Source organism: Podarcis raffonei, chromosome 10 (assembly GCF_027172205.1).
Source record: "Podarcis raffonei isolate rPodRaf1 chromosome 10, rPodRaf1.pri, whole genome shotgun sequence".
In the NCBI taxonomy this organism is placed as follows: domain Eukaryota; kingdom Metazoa; phylum Chordata; class Lepidosauria; order Squamata; family Lacertidae; genus Podarcis; species Podarcis raffonei.
Genome location: NC_070611.1, coordinates 9764392 through 9777164, shown reverse-complemented (window position 1 = coordinate 9777164; position 12773 = coordinate 9764392). Strand labels below are relative to the sequence as shown.

At 42.9% G+C, this 12773-nt stretch overlaps 1 protein-coding gene across 2 annotated transcripts in view; it reads right to left on the bottom strand.

The window, feature by feature from the left end:
* PRKAR2B (protein kinase cAMP-dependent type II regulatory subunit beta) overlaps positions 1 to 12773 on the bottom strand; it is a 61982-nt gene that overhangs the window by 48464 nt on the left and 745 nt on the right. The gene's annotated exons all lie outside the window — the stretch shown is intronic.

Here is a 12773-nt window from a genome sequence, read left to right as displayed (position 1 = left end):
AAGTCTGCTACATGGATAGAAACGACCTAGAAACCTCTTTATATATAAAATTATTTTTCTTGTTTTCAATGAAACAAGAACATGCAATAACAATTTTATTATTTATACCCCACCCATCTGGGGTATAAATATACATGGATATTATTGAAGATGTTCAGAGCTTTGCATTTGCACTGCAACAGTGTAGCTCAGGTTAAAATTTAATGCTTAGGAAAAATCAAAACAATTCAGCCATTAAAAATAATAATTTAAAAAAATCGAAATGAGAAATAGACAAACGCTTCTATGGCATGCACAACAATCTAATATGAACTGGGTTTCTCCCAACCAAGGACATTCTTAAAATGTTTTATTTATTGCCTGCACTGGGGCCGTTTCAAAAAAGCTTTGCTTCGAAACTGAGCAATGTAACAAGAGAGACACAGCACACACAATACGAAGAGATTCCTCATGATACTTAGACAATTACAAGTGGCAAACCAATCACATTAAGATGAAGCGAAAAACAGAACCGCACGCATCTTGCAACAATTTTCCTGCGTTGCCATAAGGCAAGAAACAGTAATGGCTGTGCCACTTCTCCTTTGGCCGAGATTTACAGAAACCTCCCTAGACACACAGCAAAATGCAGAGGAACAGCAAGAGATCAGCTGCCTCCATCTCTAACACTGAACTTGGTGACATCACTGTCTCGTACTCTCTCCTTTATCACTTACTGTAAACACTTGAGGCAATTAAAACGCAGCAATCCACAAAAAAGCACTTCCCAAAGATCAACCACATTTTATCCTCCAACAGCTTTTCAAACGAAAGAACAGAGATGGCACTCCCTAAAAGATGCTCGCTATGGCAGAATTAGATCATAGGACCATAATGGTTCCCTCCTAACCATCCATTTACTGTGCCGTTTAAGACATGTGAATGTGTGGTCCCTTCTCCCCAAAGTATTCTGTTCCTAGCATATATTTTTATCCTTGAGCAGGGAAAGGGAACCTGCAGACCTCTATAAATGTTGCTAGACTCCAGTTCCCATCAACCCTAAATATTGGCAATGCCAGCTGGGGCTGATGAGAACTGCAGACGACCAATTTTCTCCACCTGTCCGGGGGGGGGGGGGATCTACTTCTAAGCTTTTCCTCCTCCCTTCAGTTCTTCTCTTCTAAAAAGAAAATAAAAACCCAAGGGTCCTACCCAGCTAGATTTAACACAGAGTAAACACACCAAAACTGGCTTAATTTAGCCATGTCCATTGACTTCAATGGGTCTATCCTAAGAGTGTCTAATGCTGAATGCAACCCAAAACCTGAAACATTTTATTTTATGATCTGGGAACTGTCTCGTAAATGTACTGAAACAGAGAGCCTCCTTCCCTCCCTCCCTCCCTCCCTCCCTCCCTCCCTCCCTCCCTCCTTCCTTCCTTTCTTTCTTTCCCACTCATGCGGGCCTCCTGGGAAATGGGATGGAGGTAAAGTGTGAGCCTATTTGTACATTTTCCAGGTGGAAAAGCAGCACCCGCTGAAATGGGCTCTTCTGTTCAACAATTAAAAAGCAAGCAAGCCCTACTTGAAATTATGCCTACACGCATGATAAATCCCGGTCTATTAAAATGTAAACTTAAAATAATGTTGTACAATGCACTTCTTTAGAAGAGAAAAATGCTGTTTCGCTTACATTATACCAAACAGGCAGCCCCAAAAACAAAAACAAACACCTAGAACTAGTTCACCAATGGGTGGGAGGGGAATCAGAAAAGCAAACTTTTTGTTGTTGAAATGCATGCGTTCTTCCTGTTAGATTTGTCTTATATTTTTCTTCCATCTATATTCAGCTATTATTATTATTATTATTATTATTTCTTAAATTTATATACTGCCATTGGTCCTTAGATCTCAAGGTCATTTGCAGCATAGAAATACAACAGAAGTAATAATAAGAGACGCGGGTGGCGCTGTGGGTTAAACCACAGAGCCTAGGACTTGCCGGTCAGAAGGTCGGCGGTTCAAATCCCCATGACGGAGTGAGCTCCCGTTGCTCGGTCCCTGCTCCTGCCAACCTAGCAGTTCAAAAGCACGTCAAAGTGCAAGTAGATAAATAGGTACCGCTCCAGCGGGAAGGTAAATGGCATTTCCGTGCGCTGCTCTGGTTCGCCAGAAGCGGCTTCGTCATGCTGGCCACATGACCCGGAAGCTGTACGCCGGCTCCCTCGGCCAATAAAGCGAGATGAGCACCGCAACCCCAGAGTCAGACACGACTGGACCTAATGGTCAGGGATCCCTTTACAATAATAATAATAATAATAATAATAATAATAATAATAATAATAATAAATAAATAAATAAATAAATAAAATTTTATTTATATCCCGCCCCCCCAGCCGAAGCCGGGCTCAGGGCGGCTAACAACACTACAGGGGTTCTCACACTTTCTACCTCCAGGTTCCACTTGAGATGGCTAAAAATTACTGAGGTTCGCCAGTCACAAAATGGTTAATCCAGAGGCCTAAGTGGAGAAGGCTTCTTTCTTCTATATCTTCTCTGCACATTCCTACATGTTTCTCAAAGTATTTTTGCCCATCTCCAGGAATTTCTTCTCCAATGTTCCTTTCCCACTTCTCTTGTACCCTATACAAACACCCACCCTGCCAGTTTCTCTTTTTGCTCCTCCCTGGTCCTTTTACACGAACTTCCTTCTCCTATAGCAAACTTCCTCTTACCCCTTTCTATTCCCAGTTTATTATTAAATATTAACCTTGCTTCTCGTATTCCACTTTCCTTCAGCAACTCCTCTGTCCCTTTCCTCTCGGAGGAGAGCTACCTTCCTTCCCTCCTCCCTGCCTGCAAACTTCTCCATCTCTGAAACTACCTTTACTCAGGACGCAAGGAGTTGCTGTTTCTGGCATTGGTCCAGCTGAAAGGCTAGTAGGCAGGGCAGGCAAGGAAAAAGGTACTGTGCAGACAGTGGTATTGGGGACCACCTGAAAGCGGTCCAAGACCCACCGGTGGATCCTGGCTCACTAATGGATACTGGCTTATATGTGCATCTATGTGGAATGGCTAGAACGAGTAACTTGCTTTAGGCCTCAGGGGACACCAAGGCTTTTAGCAGTTGCACTGAATGGGAAAGTCCGTCAGATGATAATAATCATAATAATAATAATTTATTATTTATACCCCGCCCATCTGACTGAGTTTCCCCAGCCACTCTGGGCGGCTCCCAATCAAGTGTTAAAAACAGTACAGCGTTACATATTAAAAACTTCCCTGAACAGGGCTGCCTTAAGATGTCTTCTGAATGTCAGGTAATTGTTTATCTCTTTGACATCTGATGGGAGGGCGTTCCACAGGGCGGGCGCCACTACCGAGAAGGCCCTCTGTCTGGTTCCCTGTAGCCTCACTTCTTGCAATGAGGGAACCGCCAGAAGGCCCTCGGCGCTGGATCTCAGTGTCCGGGCTGAACGATGGGGGTGGAGACGCTCCTTCAGGTATACAGGACTGAGGCCGTTTAGGGCTTTAAAGGTCAGCACCAACACTTTGAATCGTGCTTGGAAATGTACTGGGAGCCAATGCAGATCTCTTAGAACCGGTGTTATATGGTCCTGGTGGCCACTCCCAGTCACCAGTCTAGCTGCCGCATTCTGGATTAGTTGCAGTTTCCAAGTCACCTTCAAAGGTAGCCCCACGTAGAGCGCGTTGCAGTAGTCCAAGCGTGAGATAACTAGAGCATGCACCACCCTGGCGAGACAGTTCGCGGGCAGCTAGGGTCTTAGCCTGCGTTCCAGATGGAGCTGGTAGACAGCTGCCCTGGACACAGAGTTAACCTGCGCCTCCATGGACAGCTCTGAGTCCAAAATGAGTCCAAGATGCTTCTCCCTTTCCCTGCAATGCTCCCACTTGTACTGCTCAGTAATGTGATGGGAAAAGTCTGCTTCTGTCAGGAGCAAGCCAGCAGTAAATCACACTGAGCGAGTTGGAGTTAACTCTTTCTTAGCAAGACCAGGATCTGAACAGGAGTGTCAGGCCAAATGAGCACAGCAGCTCATCTCCAGCAGGCACACTGTTGAATTTCTCCCTGTCACACAGCTCTTAGCATGCACAGGAGCACAGCCAGAAAACAAGCGGTTCTGCAACTCTAGTCACCTAACACCAAACCACAGACCTTGACTGGACATTCAAATTCCTCTTCTCCTTGCTATTCCCTTCATGTGTCCATTTCCTCCCACCTTTCCTGGTTTGAGTCATGCCAGCCTGCCATTTCATTCAGACAAATACTGGTTTGTGTTGCCTTGCAAGCCTATACTGGAAACCAGGGCATGAGTGTGTGAGCCTGAGGATCCGGCCAGGGTCAAACCATGATTTTGCTTACCATATGTGGTGTGATTGCAGCAAAATAAAAAAAAAAATTGGGAAATGATATATAATGAGTTGAAGAAAATGTTCCATTTAACATTTGTAAAAAAACCTGAAGCATTTCTGCTAGGGATTGTAGGAAAAGACCTGCCAAGGAAAGTAAAAAACATCTTCATGTATGCAACAACGGCGGCAAGAGTCCTAATAGCACAAGGATGGAAGAATGAGGAAAGAACTGACTAAAGAACTGTGGCAAGAGAAACTGACGGACTATGCGGAACTGGTGAAACTGACACACAAACTATGTGACAACTGTGACTTTAAAGAAGAATGGGAACCTTTTACAAAGTACTTAAAGAAACAACAAAACGAACTAGACTCCTTGGCAGGTTTTGAATAAACATTCACAAACTTTTTATTGGTAATATATAGATAGATAAATTAAGGATTCATACAATGTTATAATATGCAGAGAACAGTATGTGTTGAGAAATCAGAGAGAGGAGCTGAGAGACGTCTGGGGGGTGGGGTGGGTTTTTCTTTTTGGGGGAGGGGGGAAATGAGGGGGGAAGAGGAGGCGGATGTATTTTGGATAAATTCTTATGTTGAAATTCCTAATAATTTTTTTAAAAAAAAAAACAAAAACCCCATGATTTAAAGAAATCCATTCATTTCTACCACTTTGTTTACCTGGCCCTGGGATTCTTTCCAGTCAATCAATTTGTGTAACACAGGGGTTGTCAACCTGGTCCCTATCGCTCACTAGTGGGCGTTTCAGGATTCTAGGTGGGCGGTAGGGGGTTCTACAGCACAAGCTGAAACTTCCTTCCATCGAACACTGGTGGGCGGTAAGGAAATTTTACCATCAAGAAAGATGCTTTGGTGGGTGGTAGGTATAAAAAGGTTGACTACCCCTGGTGTAACACATTCAGCACAACATCAAATAATTACTTTTGAAAGCCCCGAAATGCAAAAGACTATGGCCCCAATTCAACCTCATTTGCAGACAACGTCGTGTGGGGTCCTACATGAGAATCTCCATCTCAATTAAATGATGTATCCAGATTTTTAAATGAAGCTTGGAAGAGTAATGTAATGCATATGAGGAATGTACAGCCAGTTGTGTCCCTGCTGTGATGAGCACAGAATGATGTTTATGCATAAGTGTTTCTCTTACTAGTTTGGACTACAGAAGCCCATTTAAAAGTAAAGAAATACACAATGAAATTCATATTCATAAACACTTATATTTTTGTGCTGTTTTTGAAACTTTGGCTTTTAAAAATGCATACAGAATTCTATAAATCCTAGCATTAATTTCATCATCTCTTAGTTATACAATCTGAGTGCAGTGGGAAGGCAGCAGTTGTTGATCAAATAATTTTGTTTTTGTTTTGTTTTTTATCTTGGGACGAATATGCGTGAAACTGAAACTAACACTCTCATCCATATCCTGCTATTTAAGTGATCCATGGAGAAAGCCCAGTTCTGGGATTTATGAAATACAGGACAAAAGAAAAATGAATTTATTTATTACACAGTCTTTACAGAAAAAAGCAACAAGAAACTAGCAGGGGATGTAAAACAAACTGAAAATGAGTAGGATCCAGATTTGAGAAATTTTAGTATGTCTAAACACACATTATTTTTATTTTTAAATTAGGCCCATCTTTTAAATGCATCAATGGCCAAAGTTTCTGCATAGCACCTTAAACACCACTGAAGCTAAATATATATCAATTAACCATAACTATATCTGTTATCAGTGGCTATTTGTACACCTTTATTACAACCCCGTAAAATAAATCCATTTTCTGCGCACAAACAGTAGCGCATTATTTTAATATTCATTGTCCATGAACTTGAAAGCTCAACTGCACAATCCTATACTTCTCTGCTCAGAAGTTAAGTCCCACTGAGACTCAAAACCAGGTCAATTTCTGTTTGTATAATAAATCTCTTTAAGGAAATTGAGGATTTTAAGGCAGTTTCATTCCTATGCTTGTGGTGCTTACCAAATCATTTCTTGGACGTTATAAATGCTGCTAACATATCTACAGAAAACCAAATAATTTAAAATAATGGTTTTCTGTCATTGTAAAGATAGTTTTGAAGCACGAAGACATTGTTTACAATAACTGTGCTCTAAGAATCAGGGCACTGAAAGTATTAATTTACTGCTGTCCACTTGCAATTCTTATACAGCTTGAGCATAACCACCTACAATAAGAAATTAACATTATTAAAAAAAATAAAAATCCACCATTACAAATACAATGTGACAAGGCTTCACTCACCAACAGTTAAATCAACCGAGTTCTTAACATTACCGTAAGTCACAAATTTGACAGCCATAATGTAGATATTTTAATCCATTCTCTCTCTCTGTCTCTCTCTTTCTAGCTTGCACCTCCACTTTCAGATTGTGTGGTGGCTTTCTCCCCCGGCCTCCCGGGGTTCACAGATGATATAATTGGCTTCATGAGTGTTCAGAGCTGCTGTGCACATCTGCACTATCCAATCAAGACCTACACAGTTTCACCCAACTGCATATGTAACTGTTGGCTGTGGCATAACAACTGAAACAATAATGATAAGCTGAGGATTTGCCTTCCCGGAGAGCATAGCTGTGGGAATGTTAGGTTTACACTTATTCCATTACAAGTGGTTTAAAGGTACAGCTTGCTCCAGGCTTGTGATAAGCCATAAGGACAGAAGAGGGCCATGTTGGATCAGGCCAATGGTCCATCCATTTCAGCATCCCTATCTCACAGATGCCTGCAGGGAACCCAAAAGCAGGACTGAGCACAAAAGCCTTCTCCCTCCTGTGGTTCCCCACAACGGGTATTCAGAAGCACGACTGCCTCTAAGTGTGAAGGCAGAGAACATGCCTAGTAGCCATTGATAGTTTGGCTGGTTCATCATCAATTTCCCCTAAGGCAAGTCCCGTTTCTCCTTTTGATCCTTAGGGACCCATTAGCTCTATATGGTCACACAGCCACCATAATGCGTTCCTGTGTTTTACTATCACTTTGAGTGCTATATTTCAGCACCCAAAGTATTTCAGCTTGTCAGCAGCTGAAACGTTCTGAGCAGAGTTGGGAACACGCAATCCCCTCGTGCCATCAATGGTGATAAAACATGCTTTCTGGAACGCAGTCCACTGCCCTAAATTGAGAAAGATCCAATTCAGCGTGGTCGTTTGATTTACATTTTTTAATTAAAAACAAAACAAAACCTAAGGGAAGTATGCAATGTTAATTTCACACGCTCAAGTGGTTTCCCTTCTCTTATGGGACTGGTGATACAGCCTGATCCAAGGCTAGAATCATAGAATCATAGAGTTGGAAGAGACCACAAGGGCCATCGAGTCCAACCCCCTGCCAAGCAGGAAACACCATCAGAGCACTCCTGACATATGGTTGTCAAGCCTCTGCTTAAAGACCTCCAAAGAAGGAGACTCCACCACACTCCTTGGCAGCAAATTCCACTGTCGAACAGCTCTTACTGTCAGGAAGTTCTTCCTAATGTTTAGGTGGAATCTTCTTTCTTGTAGTTTGGATCCATTGCTCCATGTCCACTTCTCTGGAGCAGCAGAAAACAACCTTTCTCCCTCCTCTATGTGACATCCTTTTATATATTTGAACATGGCTATCATATCACCCCTTAACCTCCTCTTCTCCAGGCTAAACATGCCCAGCTCCCTTAGCCGTTCCTCATAAGGCATCGTTTCCAGGCCTTGACCATTTTGGTTGCCCTCCTCTGGACACGTTCCAGTTTGTCAGTGTCCTTCTTGAACTGTGGCGCCCAGAACTGGACACAGTACTCCAGGTGAGGTCTGACCAGAGCACAATACAGTGGCACTATTACTTCCCTTGATCTAGATGCTATACTCCTATTGATGCAGCCCAGAATTGCATTGGCTTTTTTAGCTGCCGCGTCACACTGGCTAGCTTTATTAAATCTTGTTTATAGATGATCCTAAGAATTTACTGTTTAAGGACCTACTTCTTTTTTCATTTCTGCAGCTAGAAATATATTAACACAATATTGGAAGCACTAGAGGCACAGCTCTTACGGATAGGATAACACAACACCAAAGAACACAAACACCAAACACTTGCTTAATGCTTGACTATATTGTTTACACTGTATATGCATGGAATGTTTCTTGAGAGGCTGAGGTACCGTATTTTTCCATGTATAAGACATCCCCATGTATAAGACGCCCCCTATTTTTGGAGACTCCAAATTAAGAAAACACCCCTCAGCACTACCCGTGTATAAGACGAGCCCAATTTTAAACCTTATTTTTTGGTTAAAAAACTTAGTCTTATACATGGAAAAATACGGTATACAGTAGTACCTCAGGTTACATAGGCTTCAGGTTACATACGCTTCAGGTTACAGACTCCACTAACTCAGAAATAGTACCTCAGGTTAAGAACTTTGCTTCAGGATGAGAACAGAAATCTTGCTCCGGTGGCACGGCGGCAGCGGGAGGCCCCATTGGCTAAAGTGGTGCTTCAGGTTAAGAACAGTTTCAGGTTAAGAACAGACCTCCGGAACGAATTAAGTACTTAACCCGAGGTACCACTGTATGGTGATTGTTATAGGTATATTCAAAAACTGAAAAATAAAAGTGTTTTTCTTTTTCAAAAAAACTTTTTCTCCAGTAAAGAGACATAATTGGCTATAGGAAATATTTCATATGGGGAAAGACATTCAAAAAAATGCAACAATCCTACACACTGATCTGAGTCTAAGTCCCCCACTTTCTTCTCCAAGTATAGGATTGCATGGTCAGTATGTTTTAAACATTCAAACCTTTACCTGAAAATTGTCGTATAATAATACCTGTAAATATTTAAAGATATAACAACTCATTCATGCACGTTCAATTGTAAGGAGGGGGAATGAAGGCCCCCAAAACTCTTAATATACAAATTTGGGCATGCTTGAATTGCTGCACACATAAATATGTGCACTTCCAAGATTTAGTTACCTGAAAGAATAATAATTACAACTTTGCTTTTTGTTTTGACTATTTGATTTTCAATTTGTACTCATTCCAGTTGACTTGCATAATATTCATTACTGCTGATTAATTGTACAGAACAATGTACTTGTAAAAGAAGAACTATTTCCATATCATTGGCTCTGGTACCTGCATCATTTAGAGTTCTACACATTTCACAGAATGTGGTAGAATTCTGGACTGTGCCACTTCAGACCAGGGTGGGGTGGGGGGGAGAGGGAGTGTTGTACTTCTGAATAATCTTCCTCTTAAGTAAACTAAGGAGGAAAACTCTAAATAGCTTTGTAGTTTTACTACATTCAGGAAACTTTTTTTGTGTGCGAAGAGGAGCATCCGTTTCCATGCCTACAAAGTGAAAAGGTTTGGTCCATTTTCCAACCATTTTACCTACGGAATGTGCAGAATGGGTCTTAAATCCATGGATTCACACTTAGTAGAAGGAGGGAGCAATCCTGAGTTGATAGAGAAAGCTGTGCCCCTTCTGGCGGCAAGCAGGGAATGTATTTTCTGAATGCTTCCCCACATTAAAAAAAAAAAAAAGACTGCCTGCATATGCAACAAAACTAAAACAAGGAAGCAGATTTTTGCACCACCCTGCCACTTCTCTTTATCTCATCTCTATTACCTGTCTTCATCCATTGCCCTCCCAACTGCTGCTCCCTTCTAAACCAAAGTATAAGCCACTGAAATGATCACACATTCTTCCCCGGTCTATCCATGCATGCTTCCATTTCCCCCTTCTTATGTTATTTCTCAGTTCCTATGGAAGGCCCCTGGGGCAGAGACCTGTCATACCTGTTCGTGGTAAGCTTCGTGCGACATTGCACATAGACGGCACTCATAAATAAACGACGGTAATCAGGGAAAGAGGTTCTAACCCACAGCCAGCTAGGCTAGATTTCTATTTACAGGAAGCCCAGGGTTGCTGATTCTAATGCACGGGAGCCTCCAAAAATGTTGATTCACCACCTACAGTCCTCTCTACCACCATCTTCCAAGCTGCAAGGCTAAGCAAGGCTTTGGTCAGCTGTTTTGAGGATGCCATATTACATAGCGAGTCTGTACAAAATCCCACAAACCCACTCTCCCATTTTGCATCAAAGTCCTGAAAACCGTGGCTTTCTTAACCTCACAGTCACGGTGCTGCACCACTGAGGTGCCTAGTGGAAGGTGTTTCATATGTCTACTTAAAACAGGCACAAGCAAACTTGGCCCTCCAGATGTTTTGGGACTACAACTCCCATCATCCCTGACCACTGGATCCTGTTAGCTAGAGATGATGGGAATTGTAGTCCCAAAACATCTGGAGGGCCGAGTTTGCCTATGCCTTGACTTAAAACGTAGCATGTGAATGCAATAAACCTGAACATCATACAGATACACAAGTCTCAGAGCCAGGGTTGGCCTCAACTCGCTGCTGAACAGACGCCCAGGAGCAAACCAAGGCATGCAAAACATCTATGAGTGTTGGTTCCCACAATATATTGCAGTTTATCCACATGGGAACCATATAAAGAACTGTGGTTCCTGTAACCATGAAGGAATAGAGGATCTCAGTTACAGATAAATATCACAAAACTAACCATTTCTGGAAAAACAACAAACTAAAGACATAGGCCAAATATTGCCATATTCCCCTACAGTCAACTAACACCCCTACAGCTGCTCTTGAATGGATATTCCCCACTGCACAACCAATGCATTTCTCAGCTTTTTGCACCAGCACTTCTCTACCCTTGCTTGTTCTCTTTCCCTTTAAAGCCTCATCCTCCTTTTAGAAAGTGTCAACTTTCACATTAACAGAACTGTTGATCAATATAGGTTTGCTAGCAGTTGCAAAGCCCTTTGTGTGTTTCCAAGGAGGAGGGAAAACAAAGGAAAAATTAGCCACCATCACTCAATGAGCCCTTTTGCAAGTAACATTATCTTCTGAAATGACTGCTTGCAATGACTGCCAGCTTGTTCCTAGCTATGCTTATTCAAAGCACAAAGAAGCAATACTTTCCTAGACTTTTCTTAATTATGGTATAGTTTTGCCACCCCAAAACTGAGAAACCCATGAGAGGGAGACAGGGAGAAATATATATACATTGGAGCACAAACCCACAAATATGGGTTATCCCTGTTACTTCTATATCTTCCCCAAATCTGTGGAGGTTAGCTGAGTGCTAATTGTCAAGGGAAGGGAATTTGAATGTGTTCAGAGAAAGTCATTGCTTCGAGGTCTTGCCCCCATCTGACACCTGAGAAAAACAGAAAGTTAGCGCCTTCTCCTTCAACGCACCAAGGCCAGCTTGGTTGGTTCAGCTTAGTCCTTCCATTATTTGAGATAAGTAGGGAAGATTATCCGCAAGGAAGCAAAGGGAAAACAGAAAGCTCCGGCATCCAGCAATTCATTTCCTCTTGCTGGTTTGCGAAGAATAAGTCTGCTAACAGCCCCTCATTACTGAGTGGGCTGGGATGGTGACAAGCCAGCAAGCTCATCACGCCTCTCCTTCTTTCTCTGCCTCTAGGACAGCTTTGGAGGGGGGGGGCGCCTTTCAAAATCCAAAGAAGCAGAACTGAGCTGCACATCACATGAGGAGCTTCTCACGCAGTTCATCCCTGGAAAGGAGAATGGTATGGAGATGCTGCTATTCGTACCCTAAATCCTGAGCTTCCTGCTCAGGTGTACCAAGGCCTGCTCCTCCACTTCCCAAAGATGTCTCTGACTATTGCAGAAGATATGGCTACTTGCCCTATGGCGAGATCTGCCAAGTGACAGCTCACACGGTGAAGAGAAGAAAAAATCCCGCCTCAGAAGCCGTGTCATCTGGCTCATGGCAGCTCTACCAAGTGTTTACCCAGGCATTTGCTGAATGGTTCCATTCATAAGGAAACAATTGTTTTTCCTCCCCAAATTTGTGAATGAAATGACACCCCACACCTTCCTCTCTGGGTTTCCAGGCCTAAGCGCCCAGCCAAAAAACTTCCCCAACTTACTCCAACTGCTGATCTGCAGAGCAAGCCATTCTTCTAAGGGCACAGGAGCAGAGGCCAGCCCAAAAGCTGGCAACCCAGCCCCTGGGAACCTTTTGGTGGTGCCAAATATGAGGGGATCTGACAGCTTTTGGGGTGGGGGGAGGTGGGTTCATGTAGCTGAAGAAATGACTAAGATTGCAGGGGCAAATATCCTGCATTATTATGATTTTATTTATGTACTACTTAATACAAAAAAAAAAATAGACTTCAAAGCAGTTTACTGGCAGAAATGCAGCTTTTGGGGGGGCAGGAAGAGACTCCCTCGCGGGAAACGACCCGCTGCCTTTGTTCCCTCCACGCCAAGGCGACCCGAGGGGGCGGCACCCCAGTTCCCCCGCCTGCACCTCAGCGCCGAGGGGAAGGGCGCG